Source organism: Pristis pectinata, chromosome 23 (assembly GCF_009764475.1).
Source record: "Pristis pectinata isolate sPriPec2 chromosome 23, sPriPec2.1.pri, whole genome shotgun sequence".
NCBI lineage: Eukaryota > Metazoa > Chordata > Chondrichthyes > Rhinopristiformes > Pristidae > Pristis > Pristis pectinata.
This window is the reverse complement of record NC_067427.1, coordinates 24868933-24884598: the sequence shown is the minus strand read 5'-3', so window position 1 is coordinate 24884598 and position 15666 is coordinate 24868933.

The following is a 15666-nucleotide window of genomic DNA, read 5'->3' as shown; positions in this document are numbered from 1 at the left end:
CCCTTCTCTTGGAGGGCCATTTACATATTTCTTCATAAAACTTTCCTGGACACACTTAACAAATTCTGCCCCACCTAATCTCTCAGCACGAAGGCAGTCCCAGTCAATATTAGGGAAGTTAAAATCACCTACTGTTACAACCCCATTATTCCTACACTCATCTTTGATTTCCCTACCTATGTGCTGCTCTCGTTCCTGCTGACTATTGGGACCCCTAGAGTATAACACCATCAAAGTGGTCACCCCTTTCTTACTTCCATTGGAATATAAATATTAGGATGAAAAGCAGTATTGAAGTCTTTATGCCACATAGTTGCCTTTAAAGAACAATATCCAGTGATAAATGTTGTCATATCCCTCTCCAATCTTCAGCAACTTTATCACCAGCATCAGGCACAACTTATCATTACACACCTTGTTAAATATGTTCTTTACTTACCGACCATTACTGTGGACAACTGAACAATTTCACGGGATACATCTAGGATAATAAACCAGATGAAATGTAATGCTTGACAAGTCTTGCTAGTCCTTTCTGTGTCCTTTTTTTCCTTCTCCACATACATCTTGCCACCTCTCCCACTCCATACCTACACAAACAGACACACCCACATAGCCATCCAACCAATGAATGCACCAACAACAAACCAGGACATCAGTTGAACGTTTGGTTCAGATTTATCTCTCTGTTAGAGTAATTATTTTTGTTTGCCATGTGTATGATGGATTGGTAGGCAGTCAAGTTTGTTCTCAGACACTCATTCCCAGAGCTTTAAAATACTTGTTTAGCTGTCAAATTGTGAGGAGCTGTGAGTTTAAAGTTCCCAAGTAATGGGAGTCAGTGGTTTGTACATGATGAGTAATTATTCTGTCACTGGTTTTACTTCGATGTGCAATCAGCTAGGTGGTTCCAGAAGCCCGTACATGTGTTTACCATAGAAATGCACATTGAAAATTATTTACAGCAAGAGAGAAGTGCTTGCAATGCTTGGTTAGAACTGCAACTTGTACACATCAACAAAATGCAGTTATATCGCAAGTGAGAGATTTTCTACAATGTGCAATTTGATTTGAAATTTATTTGTAATTTGAGAGAGGGTGAACCAAAACCAAGGTTTAAGGAGATGAAGCTTTGAATTCACAAAAGGAAATCAATCTTCTCCAACTATGACTTGTCTTGGACATAAATCATCATTCTTTTGTCATCGCTGGGTCAAACCCTTAGAACTTCCCATCCAGCACAGTGGGACTAACTTTACCACACAGACTGCAATAGTTCAAGAAAGTGTGTCCTTGCCAGAAACACTCACATCCCCAGAATAAATTACTAAAATATCAGAAGAATTAAAGATAGCTTCGCAGATTATCATAAAATTTAGCACAAAGTCTTTATATGTTCAGAGATAAAACATCAACTAATTATTCCTTTTACTTTCATTGTTACAAAATGAATCTTGCCAGTATGTTGAAGATATCGTGTCATTTTTGAGAGAAATATTTAACTGCTAAATATTTTCTAGTCTAAAAAAAATGTGTAGACCTTTTATGCAGAAGAAAATTGCAACTAACTTTTATTTTAATTTTATTTTTTGGGAATTGAGCATTGCTGGAAAGGCCAACATTTATAATCCATCCCTAATTGTCCTTGAGAAAATGGTGGTGATCCACCTTCTTGAACCACTGTAGTTTTTCTGGACATTGCTTCCGAAGTCAAAGTTGAGCTTATTGTCCTGAGCACAAGTACATGTGCGCACAGGTGCAATGAAAAACTTACTTGCAGCAGCATCACAGGCACATGGCATCAGATACACAACATTCACAAGAAAAATATAAATTAAACATAAATTATACAAAATTAAAGAAGAAAGAACACAATTAGAACAAAAAAACAATTGAAGTGCGTAGTGGTCATAGTGTTGCTGGACTGAGATAGTGTTTAGGGTTGTGCAGGTTGGTTCAAGGGCTGCATGGTTGAAGGGAAGTAGCTATTCTTGAACCTGGTGGCGTGGGACTTCAGGCTTCATGGTAGTTGCAGGAAGATGGCATGATCCAGATGGTGGGGATCTTTGATGATAGGTGTTGCCTTCTTGAAGCAGCACCTCCTGTAGATCTTACCAACCGTGGGTAGGGATGTGCCCGTGATGTATTAAGCAGAGTCCACTACTCTCTGCAGCTTCTTACGTTCCTGCGCATTTGAATTACCGTACCAGACCATGATGCAACCAGTCAGGATGCTTTCAACAGTACATCTGCAGAAGTTTGTTGGAGTGTTCAGTGACAAGCTCACCCTTGTTAACCTTCTAAAGATGCTGGCCATATAGTGAGTGTTGTTGGTAGAGTAGCTCTTGCATAGCCTCTTGAGTGTCAAACTGAGAGGGTAGTGGAGGGCCTTCTCCCTCCAATACCACTTTTCTTTGGCTAGTGTTGCTCCCAGAACACCCTCCTGGATGAGAACCCTGTTCCTAATTCTAAGACTTTATTTTCCCTTTTACACCATGAGTGTGGCACAGCCATGTAACTCTCTTTGTTATTGACACTTGCCAGGTCATCCTGTACACATGAAAACCTGGCCAGTAGTATGTGATGCACTATTCACATAAGGGAGTCAGTCTTGTCGAATGGTTTATTAAAGTATCCAGCTCCAGAGGGCACCCTGTTTCATTACACCTTGCATTACAAGGAGCTCATACCCTGATGAATAGCGTGGTGGCTTGCTTATGAAACATTTGAAATGACAGCCAGCAACACTCCACATTTTATGGTGCTTCTTAAGTGCCCAGGTGGTAGAGTTCCTGTCCATCTCTAACCCAGATTGCAAGGGTCACACAAGACATCAAACGATAGCTCAGAACTTAATGGAGCAGATAATTTCAGGGTGGGAACAGCAGGCTGAATTTTGTTCCTCATCCTTTGTCTCCTTGCTTGTAGCAGGAGATAGTGATGGTCAAAGGAGCAGCTGAGGCATGGGGAATGATGGCAGCAACAGAGAGGAACCATGGAGTATGGTGCAGGATGAATTCAAGTTCCCCCTAAACCTTTCCCCCTCCACCCTAAAGCCATGTCCCCTCATACTTATCTCTCCTAATCTAGGTGGAAAGAGCCTACTCACATTAACTCTGTCTATGCCCCTCATCATTTTGTAAACCTTTATCAAATCTCCCCTCATTCTTCTATGCTCCAAGGAATAAAGTCCTAACCTATTCAATCTTTCCCTGTAACTCAACTCCTGAAGACCCAGCAATATTCTAGTAAATATCTTCTGCACCTTTTCAATCTTACTGATATCCTTCCTATAGTTAGGTGACCAGAACTGCACACAATACTCCAAATTTGGCCTCACCAGAGACTTATACAACCTCACCATAACATCCCAACTCCTATACGCAATACTTTGATTTATGAATGCCAGGATGCCAAGAGCCTTTTTTACAACCCTGTCTACCTGCAACGCCACTTTCAGGGAATTATGTACCTGAACTCCCAGATCCCTTTGTTCCTCCACACTCCTCAGTGCCCTACCATTTACTGTGTATGTCCTACCCTGATTTGTCCTTCCAAAATGCAACACCTCACACTGGTCTGCATTAAATTCCATCTGCCATTTTCTGGCCCATTCTTCCAGTTGGTTCAGATCCCTCTGCAAGCTTTGAAATCCTTCCTCACTGTCCACTATGCCTCCAACTTGCTGATCCAATTTACTACATTATCATCTGGATCATTGATATAGACAACAAACAAAAATGGCCCCAGCACCGATCCTTGAGGCACACCACTAGTCACAGGCCTCCAGTCTGAGAAACAATCATCCACTACCACTCTCTGTCTTCTCCCACACAGCCAATTTCGAACCCAGCTTACAACCTTTCCATGGATACCTAGTGACTGAACCTTCTGAACTAATCTCCCATGTGGGACCTTGTCAAAGGCCTTACTAAAGTCCATGTAGACAACATCCAATGCCTTTCCTTCGTCTACTTTCTTGGTAACCTCCTCAAAAAACTCTACAAGATTCGTTAAACACGATCTACCACGCACAAAGCCATGTTGACTATCCTTAATCAGCCCTTGGCTCTCCAAATACTTGTAAATCCAATCTCTCAGAACACCTTCCAATAATTTACCCACTACTGATGTCAGGCTCACCGGCCTGTAATTACCTGGTTTACTTTTAGAGCCTTTTTTAAACAACGGAACAACATGAGCTACCCTCCAGTCCTCCGGCACCACACCCGTGACTAAGGACATTTTAAATATATCTGCCAGGGCCCCTGCAATTTCTACACTAGTCTTTCTCAAGGTCCGAGGAAATATCTTGTCAGGCCCGGGGGATTTATCTACCTTTATTTGCTGTAAAGCAGCAAGCACCTCCTCCTCTTTAATGTCTATATGTTCCATGACCCTACTGCTTGTTTCCCTTCCTTCCATATCCTCTATGCCCGTTTCCTGAGTAAAATACTGATGCAAAAAAATTATTTAAGACCTCCCCCATCTCCTGAGGCTCCACACATAGACGTCCACACTGATCTTCTAGGGGACCAATTTTGTCCCTTACTATCCTTTTACTCTTCATATACTTGTAGAAACCCTTTGGGTTTACCTTCACATTATCTGCCAAAGCAGCCTCATGTTGCCTTTTTGCCTTCCTGATTTCCTTTTTTAATATTTTCTTACATTTTCTATACCCTTCAAGGACCTCATTTGTTCCTAGTTGCCTATACCTGCTATACACCTCTCTCTCTTTCTTAACTAGATCGCCAATATCTTTTGAAAACCAAGGTTCCCTATGCTTGTTAACTTTGTCTTTAATCCTGGCAGAAACATGCAAACTCTGCACTCTCAAAATTTTGCCTTTGAAGGCCTTCCACTTACTGAACACATCCTTGCCAGAAAACAACTTATCCCAATCCACTTTTCCTCGATCCTTTCTCATTTCCACAAAATTGGCCTTTCTCCAATTTAGAACCTCAACTCGAGGACCAGACCTGTCCTTATCCATAATTAACCATAATGACATTATGGTCACTGGACCCAAAATGCTCACCTACGCATACTTCTGTCACCTGACCTGTCTGGTTCCCTAATAGGAGATCAAGTATTACATTCTCTCTCGTTGGTACCTCTATCTATTGATTTAGAAAACTTTCCTGAACACATTTGACAAATTCTAAGCCATCCAGCCCTTTCACAGTGTGGGAGTCCCAGTCAATACGTGGAAAGTTAAAATCCCCCACGATGACTACTTTCAGTTTCTTACATCGGTCTGCTATCTCACTACAGATTTGTTCCTCCAATTCTCTCTGACTATTGGGCGGTCTATAATACAACCCTATTAATGAGACCACACCTTTCCTGTTCCTCAGCTCCACCCATATGGCCTCTGGAGACGAGCCCTCTGGGCTGTCCTGTCTCCACACAGCTGTGATATTTTCCCTGACTAGTAAAGCCACTCCTCCCCCTTTCATCCCTCCCCCTCTATCACGTCTGAAACAACGAAACCCCGGAACTTTAAGCTGCCAGTCCTGCCCCTCCTGCAACCAGGTCTCACTAACAGCAATAATATCGTAATCCCACGTGCCAATCCACGCCCCAAGCTCATCTGCCTTACCTACAATACTCCTTGCATTGAAATAGATGCACCTTAGAACATTTCTATCACATACAAACCTTTGATTTCTGTCTATACCTGCAGTCCTCGCATGACCATTTTTCTCCTCCACCTCACTATCTGCTCTAACACTCTGGTTCCCCTCCCCATGCAAATCTAGTTTTAATTTATAAACAACTTACTGACTACTAGATGAGTTCAGTAACAATTACCTAGATTCCCTATTGCAAGGATTGTGGCTGTGATCTTAAAGGAATAGACAAGGCAAGCCTCAGATCCAAGTCCAGATCCTCATCTATCCATGCAGCAATGAATGTGTCAATGATATATAAAGTGCTTTTTTTATGTAATGCAGAACAATGAGTTCTGATGTACGAGGCAACAGAACAAGAAAGCACAAGTTCATGATTAAATTGTTGAATTTAGTCAAAAGTGAAATTTCTAATCTGGGTTCCAAACATTCAAATTGGCAAGCTGCTGTTTGCTGGGGGGAATCTATACTGTTCCAAACTCTGGGATGTGTCATCACTGAAATCAATTAATTCTTGTTTTTTCTTCCTTTCCAAATTTTATTGAATATACTTCAGTTTGAAACCCAACCATTTAATGCCATACACTTTTCCAGATTCTTTTTTTCATAAATTGGTAAACAAAATCCTGAAGTATGGCAGTCCTGGAATTAAAGAGAAAAAATATGACATTTTTCCTACATGTGTGGCAAACTATTTTCCTTTAAGCTCCTATTTATTAAAATCCATCTAGAAATACTTATTTCAAGTTTGAACCCAAGAATGTTATGAATTGGTCATCTTGCAGTAAAGCAGTGGAATCAATCATCCATTTATTTTGTGTGTGACAGAGTGTTTCAGAAAGACTTAATTAATATGCATTAGAGAACATCAACATGGATGGTAAATTGTAAATTGAAAATGTCCTGTTCGTTTTCTCGAATCACAAATGAGGCATATTCACCTCATTATTAATCTACTCATTGTTTGAACCATATTTTACTTTGGTGAAATTAAATTGACAAATAGTAATCCACATTTCTTAATATTTGAGAAACAAATAGAATAGCTTAATAGTCGAATTAAAAATGGCCAGTAACAAATGTTTGTTGCATGATTTCTCCATAGATGCTGGCAAGGCCAATATTTATTGCCTATTCCTAACTGCCCTTGATAGGGTGGTGTTGAACAGTCTTCTTGAATCATTGCAGTCCTTCTGGTGAAGGTGCTCCCGCTCCCTCCAATGTTGTTAGATAGGGATTCCAGAACTTTGATCCAGTGATGATGAAGGATTGGCAATATATTCCTAAATCAAGGTGGAGTGTGAGTTGGAGGGGAACCTGCAGGTGATGGTGTTCCCATGTACTTGCCATCCTTGTCCTTCTTGGTGGTAAAGGCTGTGAGTTTGGAAGGTGCTGTCTGGGTAGCCTGGGTGAATAATTGCAGTGCATTTTGTAGCCACTGTGCGCTGGTGATGGAGAGAAAGAATGCTAAGGGTGGTGGATGAGGTGCAGTCAACCAATTCTGACCAAGATGCTGTCGTGCAGTTTGAGAGTTGCTGGAGCCATGTTCATCCACAGAAGCAGAGGGTATTATTAGTCATGCTCTTGACATGTGCCTTGTAGATAGTGGAAAATATTTTGATTGTTAGGTGGTGACTCACTCACCACAGGATACATTGCCTCTTATCTGCTTTTGTAACTATGATATTTATGGGGCTTGTTGGTTCCTTTTAAACAGTAACACTGCAGGGTGTTGATCATGGAATACCCAGCAATGGTAGTGCCATTGAATGCCCAGGGTAGATGGTTAGACTCTTTCATTGCCTGCCACTATTACAGTATCATTTATCAGCCCATCTCTGAATGTTGTCCAGGTCTTGCTGCAGGCAAGTTGCTCACTCTCTCTTTTTGATTGCTTTCATTTTTTTAAGACATTGGCTCATGGAATTTGGGTATTTATTGTCCATCCCTGATTGCTTCTGGACCATTTGAGGTCCGTGGTCAACCACGTCAGTGGGTCTGGAGTCAGGGAATCTGGAAATGGTGTCCGTTTTCCTTCACTGAAGGAGTGAATCGGATGAATTGTCTGCAACAATCCATTTGTTTCATTGTCACTGTTATTTGTACTAGATTGTCATTTTAGATTTTTATTGAATAACTTGAATTTAAATTCCCAAATCACCATGCTGGGATTCAAATTCATGTGTCCAAACCAATAACCTCAGCATTCCAGTCCAGTCTGCTGGTGTTCTTATGGAATCATTGGAACCATTCCCCAACAAGAGTCTGTTCCGCTCTGAGATTTGAGTTTGAGTTGCACATGTACATAAACCTGTTGCTATAAACCACACTTGACCTTTTTTTGCCGTAATTCATAGTGAGCACAGGAATTGCACAACAAACTTTATATTTTGCATTGCTTGTCATACCACGAGGCCCATATAATTTGCATTAAAGTCAGAAGGCAGGAGATCAAGTGGCAGTAAATTGTAGTTCTACCTATAAATATCAAAACAAGGTGATAGAGTAGTGCAGCTGTGGAGCTGCTGCCTCACAACGCCAGTGAGTCGGGTTCAATCCTGACCTCCGGTGCTGTCTGTGTGGAGTTTGCATTTTCTCCCTGTGATCTCATGGATTTCCTCTGGATGCTCCGGTTTCTTCCATATCTCACAATCATGCAGGTTGGTCAGTTAATTGGCTGCTGCAAATTGCTCCTTGTGTGTAGATGAGTGGTAAAAATCTGGAGGCATTGATGAAAATGTCCAGGAGAATAAAATGGGAGTAGTGTAAGTTAGTGTTTGATGGCCAGTGTGGAATCAATGGACCAAAGGGCCTGTTTCCATGCTCAGTGACTATTTGTCTTGTAAATTTAATTTAATTAACCAATATATGGATGTCTAAGGTAATTATATACTGTAACCTTGTGCTAAGCACTGACTTAAAAATTACTTTCACCTCCTCCACTAGGCTTCAATATCTCAAGCAGATACAATGTTTTTGAATATTAGCCTTCTATTGAATTACATGGGATATTTAGCATTCAACAGGTTATCTTTTTACATTCAACCTCAAAAATAACATCATAATGTTAAAGATCAGTATTAGATAATTTCTCACCCTTTTCTTCTGAATGGTGATGTTTTGCTGGCTGACCTGATGATGAAATGTTCTTCCATAGTTTGACAAGGTCAACAACAACAACTTACATTTTCATACTTCTCCGTGGATTGTCACCTTGTCGTGGTGGAGAAGCTTGTGTGGTCCTGAGATCCCGAGAGTGATGCTATCTGGAGCTATGCTCCCGGTAGGGTCACCTATGGCAGTAAGGTTGATGGTGAGGTCCCTGACAAAGAACAATCCAACCAAGACCTCAACAGTGGAAGAGGCAGATGAAGTTATTTCAAGCTCAAAGGCTGTGAAGGCGGATGAAGGCTGCAACAATTCCATCAGCTCCAATCGTCGTGGTTTCCATGCCATTGGAATCAGTTGGTTGATTTGTGAAGTATCGTGTGCTTTTTGCAGTGCAACATCAAGTACACGTTAAACAAATACACGCACAGGCGTCTTTGCTCTGTGGGCTACTTCTGATCAACGGAACGAAGACCATCATCCTCGACCTCGAGGGATAGCCACGACGACGACATTTTCATAGCACTTTTGGCACGCTGAAGAACTCCAAGGAAATACTATCAAAAAATATTTCATATAAAGCTATATAAGGAGATATGAGAAAATTGACCAAAGGTTAGGACAAAGAATTAAGTTTTCAAGAACATCCTAAAGGAGGAAAGAGAGGCAGAAGTATCAAATTCTTCAGAAGACTTTGGTAGCTAAAGGCACACCCTACTGGTGGTAGGGTGATTAAAATCAGCGATGCTCAGGAGTTCAGATTCACTGGAGTAGAGAAATCTCAAAAGATAAGAGCGTTGGCTGAGACGACAGAGCTGGTGAGCAAAGCATGTGGCAAGGACTGAATGCAATGACGTTGGTCTTCTCAATGAGGTGAAGTAACTTTAAATGTAGCCAACTGGAGGTACAAGTCAAACTCACTGAAATAAACTGTATTTCAATTAATTGATTTGATTCTCTCCTGTTATATCTATATCTATCCTTCCCAAGTATATATCTGTTCTACTTGGCGGTTTTCATTGAATGAAGTTGGCTTTTATCATCAGATATAAAGCCAGAACATAATTGACTGGAAATTCATCCCTGGTTTGTAGTGCTAAATGAGCTTTATCATAGTGACAGCATGTTCAGTACTAATCCTGAAATTCTGTTCCAGTGAAAGCACAGTAGAACGTGTTACTGCTATAGTGGAGCATGTTTAGTGTCACCGACCAGAGATACATTTCAAGGCCAATACATCTTGGGCATAAATCCTTCACTTTCCTCCCCAGCATGTTTTGGAGATAATGGTTGAAAGTGGTTGCAACTTTTAACAGCATTGTGATGTAATGTTTCACTTGTGGATTGCATATGAACATTTAGAAAGCATTGAGAAATGGAGCATTGATTGAGGAAGTGGCAATTTAACAATATCAAATAGCAGTCATGGAAGTATATTTGCAATTATTGAATCACCTGGAATCTTACACTACGATTGGTTGTTCAGTCCAGCCACCTCATGTCACCTCACAACTTCTGTGACCTAGGTTCGATCCTGACCTCCGGTGCTGTCTGTGTGGAGTTTGCTTGATCTCGTGGGTTTCCCCTGAAGTAGCAAATGGGATTCAAATGCATTAGAGTTCAGCAGTGATATAATAAATTAAATGGAAAATCTTAACATTGAAATACCACTTGGAAGTGAACTGTTTATGGTAATAACAAGTGGAGAGGAGCTCAGATTGGTTTAATATATCTCTGGGACTGACATCAAGAAGTTCTTCATGCGGAGAGGGGCTCGTCATGCTCTCAGAAGTGATATCCAAAGTTCAGGAATCAAATCAGAAGCAATAAGTTTCTGCAAGTATGAGTAGAGGCAAAGGCAATGGCTTTGTGAGGTGGTTGTGGCTGGAAAGGGAAAGATGAACTAATTTTTACAAAATTATGGCCTTTCCCATCCTTAAAAAAATTGGACCAACTTATATTGTGTATAACTGTATGGCCACTGTGGTAGAATCTGCAGGGAAGATGATACAAATGTGGGGAGAGCAGGTTAGAGGGAAAATTAATTGAGAAATTAATCAATTAATTAATTGAGACACCACAGCCAAGAGAGCTCACCAGCACCTCTACTTCCTCAGAAGGCTAAAGAAATTTTGCATGTCCCCTTTGACACTCACCAACTTTCATCGATGCACCATGGAAAGTATCCTATCTGGATGCTTCATGGCTTGGTACGGCAACTGCTCTGCCCAGAACCGCAAGAAACTGCACAGGGTTATAGACACAGCTCAGCACATCATGGAAACCAGCCTCCCCCTCCATGGACTCTGTCAATGCTTATTGCTGCCAGCATAATCAAAGACCCCACTGACCCGGGACATTCTCTCTTCTACCCCCTTCCATCACGCAGAAGATACAAAAGCCTGAAAACACATACCACCAGGTTACCTTATTCGATAAGATGGAGCCTTGACCTCACAATCTACCTTGTTATGACCTTGCACCTTATTGTCTACCTGCACTGCACTTTCTCTGTAGCTGTGACACTTTACCCTGCATTCTGTATTGTTTTACCTTGTACTACTTCAATGCACTGTGTAATGAATTGATCTATATGAACGGTATGCAAGACAAGTTTTTCACTGTACCTCAGTATAAGTGACAATAGTAAACCAATTCCAATACCGAAATGGGATTTCTCTGCTGAATGGCATAGACTTGATGGACTGAAAAGGCCTCCTTCTATGTTGTAAGGAAATACAAAATATGAAAAGATGTCGGCTGACACTATAACGCTATAACACTAGAAAGAAATCCTGAATTGGAAATGAACAAAGTTTGGCTCAGTAGCCCATGCTTTTATCATGCAATGCATTCTCTTGGAGATGCAAAATAATTTTACGGCACTTATGATATGCAGCATATTGAATTACACCTTGATGAAAGGGTTAGCACACAAACGCAAGGTCTGAGGGAAGATCATGATGTCAATCAGAATGCCATGCTATTTTGTCCCTGGGGCTTTTGCAGAATTAATGAGGCAGCTCACACCATCTCCCATTTGAGAAGAAAGATGAAGGAGCACCACCAGCAATATTTAAAGCAAGTGTCAACTGCTTGCCAGTTAGTTGCTGGTTGATTTCTTCTTGCTGTTTCAATTTTACCACTTGAAACACACTTAAAATTTTAATATTTAACAAAGAATGATATGCTGCGGTCAAATTAAATATGTTTTTTTTCATTTATGGAATGTGATCATCATTGGCCGTTCCAATTATTCATTGTCCAGCAATAATCAGCTTTGAGAAGGTGGTGAAACATTGCCTACTTGAACCAATAAAATCCTTCCACTGAAGTTACTCCCACTTTGTTGTTGGGTTGAGAATTCCAGGCTGCAAGTCCAGCAACAATGAAGGAACGGTGATATATTTTTATATCAGAATGAGATGTGACTTCAAAGGGAACCTGCAGGCAGTGGCGTTCACTGGCCTGCTGCCCTTGTTGTCCTTGGTAGTAGAGGTGGCAGATTTGGGAGGTGGTGTCAGAATTGCCTCGGTGAGCAAGTGCAATGCATTTTGCAAATGGTACCAAATGGAGTATTGCATCAATGAAACACTTAGGGTGGTGGATGGGGTGAAAATCAAGTGGGGTGCTTTGCCCTGAATGCTGTGAATGCCCTTGATAGAGCTGCACTCATTCATGCAAGTGGAGAATATTTATTAGAGTCTGAATTGTTCCTAATCGATCACGGAGTGACAGGAGGTGGTAACTCTCCACAGAATAGCCAACCTCTGATCTGCTCTTGTAACCACTATAGTTATATGGTTGGTCCAACTATGTTTGGATCAATGCTGACCCCACGGATGTTCATGGTATGGGGATTGATGTTGGACATGCCAGTGAACGTCAGGGTATGTAGTCAGATTTACCTTGTTGGAGATGGTCTTTGCCGGGGATCTGTGTGCATCATTTTCCATTCATCAGCCTGAATGTTGTTTAGGTCTTGTTCTTTGCAGGCATGAGCTGTTTCAGTTATTGAAGAATTGCAAGTACAATAGAATATGATGTAAACATTTACAATCAGTCTCATTTCACAATGGAAAAAAGATCATGGATAAAATAACTGAAGATGGTTGGGTCTAAGCCACTTCCTTGAAGGACTCTTGAAGCTTGGTCCTGAGGCTTGGTTAATTGACCTCCAACAATTATAACCATTTTTCGTCCAATAAGGTATAATGGTTGTTAAAAACCTTTCCCTTTGATACCCAGTTTTCAAGGCTTCCTTGAAATTACATTCAGTCCAATGTTGCCTTCATGTCAAAAGCAGTCATTCTCATATCATCTCTAGAATTAAGTTCTTCAGACTGTGTTGGCACATTTGAACCAATAAGGTCTGAAGTCCAATCTAAGCGTTGGTGAAGCATTACTATGTTGATGATTGATATTGGATGGAAATTAACTGGATTGGGTTTGTCCTGCTTTTTGTAATGGGATAAGCCTGGACAATGTCATACATAGTTGAGTCAATGCCAATATTGTGACTGTACTGAAACAGCTCCACCAGAATTCTGGAATGCAAGGTTTCAATACTACAACCATCCTCAGGGGTTCCATGCTAACCAAAGGCTTCTGCACAAACCAGTATCGTCTTAACATGAATGAATTTTGTAGGACTTACTTTTGTAGTTGAGCAGAGTGCTCAAAGAACAGGATGAGCTGTGAGGACAGGGAAGACCTGGAGCAGGAGAAGAACTCTCAGCTGGAAACCATATCCACACAGGGTATTCAAAGAGAAATTATCCCCCTTCAACCTTGTCAATGACTTATGTGTGAGACAAGTATGCTTCACAAGGGACCATCAAGGACATTTGCCTTTTGCCATTTGCCACACCACAAGGTAGGTTATGGTTTGTCATTCCAGTGGCCATGAGAGTAATTATGTCCATAATTCTTTATTTGACTGGCTCCTTCCAGTCCAATGCTGGAGATTTTAGGAACAGAGTCCGCTCTTGCATAAGTAACATCACTGAAGTTCATTAGTCAGAGAGATATCACTTCATTTTGTTGCCTCTTGCCAGAGGCATACTGATGAAATGAGCAGTTTGCACAGGTTGCTGGCTTTCCAATGGCACGTTGCTTTGCTGGTGCCTCTCATCAGCTCTGCCGTATGACAGAACAGGAAATCCATTAGCTCAATGTGACCACTGCTGTGCATCATGCATGTCAATGCCTTGTGTATCAGCAGCATTCAGTCCATTTGTTTTTCAGTCACCATGGCAACCAAACAGTTGCTTCAGGTTGACAAGGTCTGTCAGTCAATAATGTGACTGATTCTGCAAACAGTGCTTACAACGGTGGTGTTGCTTGTATATCATAATGGTTTCTATGTACAGCTAACAATGACCATAATATTCATTAGCATTATATGTGGATCTACAGTAAACCTCCAACAATCCAATTCCTGTCTATTCAAACATTATCAGAATCAGATTTATTATCACTGACACATGATATGAAATTTGTTGTTTTGTGCCAGCAGTACAGTGCAAAGACATAAAAATCTATGAATTGCAAGAATGAATAGTGCAAAATAAAGGAATAATGAGGTAGTGTTCATGGGTTCATGGATCATTCAGAAATCTGATGGTGGAGGGGAAGAAGCTGTTCCTTAATTGTTGAGTTTGGGTCTTCAGGCTCCTGTACCTCCTCCCTGTTGGCGGTAACAAGAAGAGGGCATGTCCTGGATGGTGAGGTCCTTAATGATAGATACCACCTTCTTGAGGCACTGCCTCTTGAAGATGTCCTCGATGGTGAGGAGGGTTGTGTCTGTGATGGAGCTGGCTGAGTCTGCAACCCTCTGCAGCCTCTTGCGATCCTGTGCATTGGAGCCTCCATATCAGGCTGTGGTGCAACCAGTCAGAATGCTCTCCACCGTACGTTTGAAATTTTCGAAAGTCTTTGATGACATACTAGATCTCCTAAAACTCCTAATGAAATATAGCCACTGGCGTGCCTTCTTCATGATTGCATGAATGTGTTGGGCCCAGGACAAATTCTCAGAGACGTCGACAACCAGGAACTTAAAGCTGCTCACCCTTTCCACCTCTGACCCCTCAATGAGGACTGATGTGTGTTCTCCTGACTTCCCCTTCCTGAAGTCCTCAAACAATTCCATGGTCTTGCTGATGTTGAGTGCAAGGCTGTTGTTGCGACACCACTCAACCAGCCGATCTATCTCACTCCTCTGCACCTCCTCGTCACCTGGATAAGAGGCAAAAACTCTCAAGAAGCTCATTGCAATCCAGGACAAAGCTATCTGCTTGTTGGCACCCTATCCAGCTCCCTAAACATTCTTTTCCTCCACCACTTACCATACTGTGGCTGCAGTGTGTATCATATACAAAATACATTGCATTTACTTACCCGGCTACTCTAACAGCATATCCCAAACGCACAGCCTCTACCACCAAGAAAAACAAAGGTAGTTAGTGAATAGGAACACCATTAGCTGCAGATTCCCCTCCAAGTATATATATTCTTGACTTAGAAATATATTGATGTTCTTTCATTGTCACTGGGTCTAAATCCTGGAACTCCCATCTGTGGGAACACTTCCAACAGAAGGACTGCAGCAGTTCGAGAGGCAGCTCACCACCACATTCTCAAAGGCAATTAGGGATGGGCACTAAATGCTGGCCTTGCTGCCATATCCCGAAAATTAATTTTAAAGAAAGTTAACCTTCAAAGTTCTGTTATAACTGTTCAAAAAAGAAGCAGAGTATTTCTCCTGTGCCTTGGTTAGTATAAGACCCGCATGCAATATCACCGAGAAAAGGGAATTGACGCTTATCTGACTTGTTGCCAATACAGAGATCCTCTTGTGTGCATAACGACTGTCATACATGTGATAAGAAACCAATCATTCTGCTTCCAGGTGCTTTAA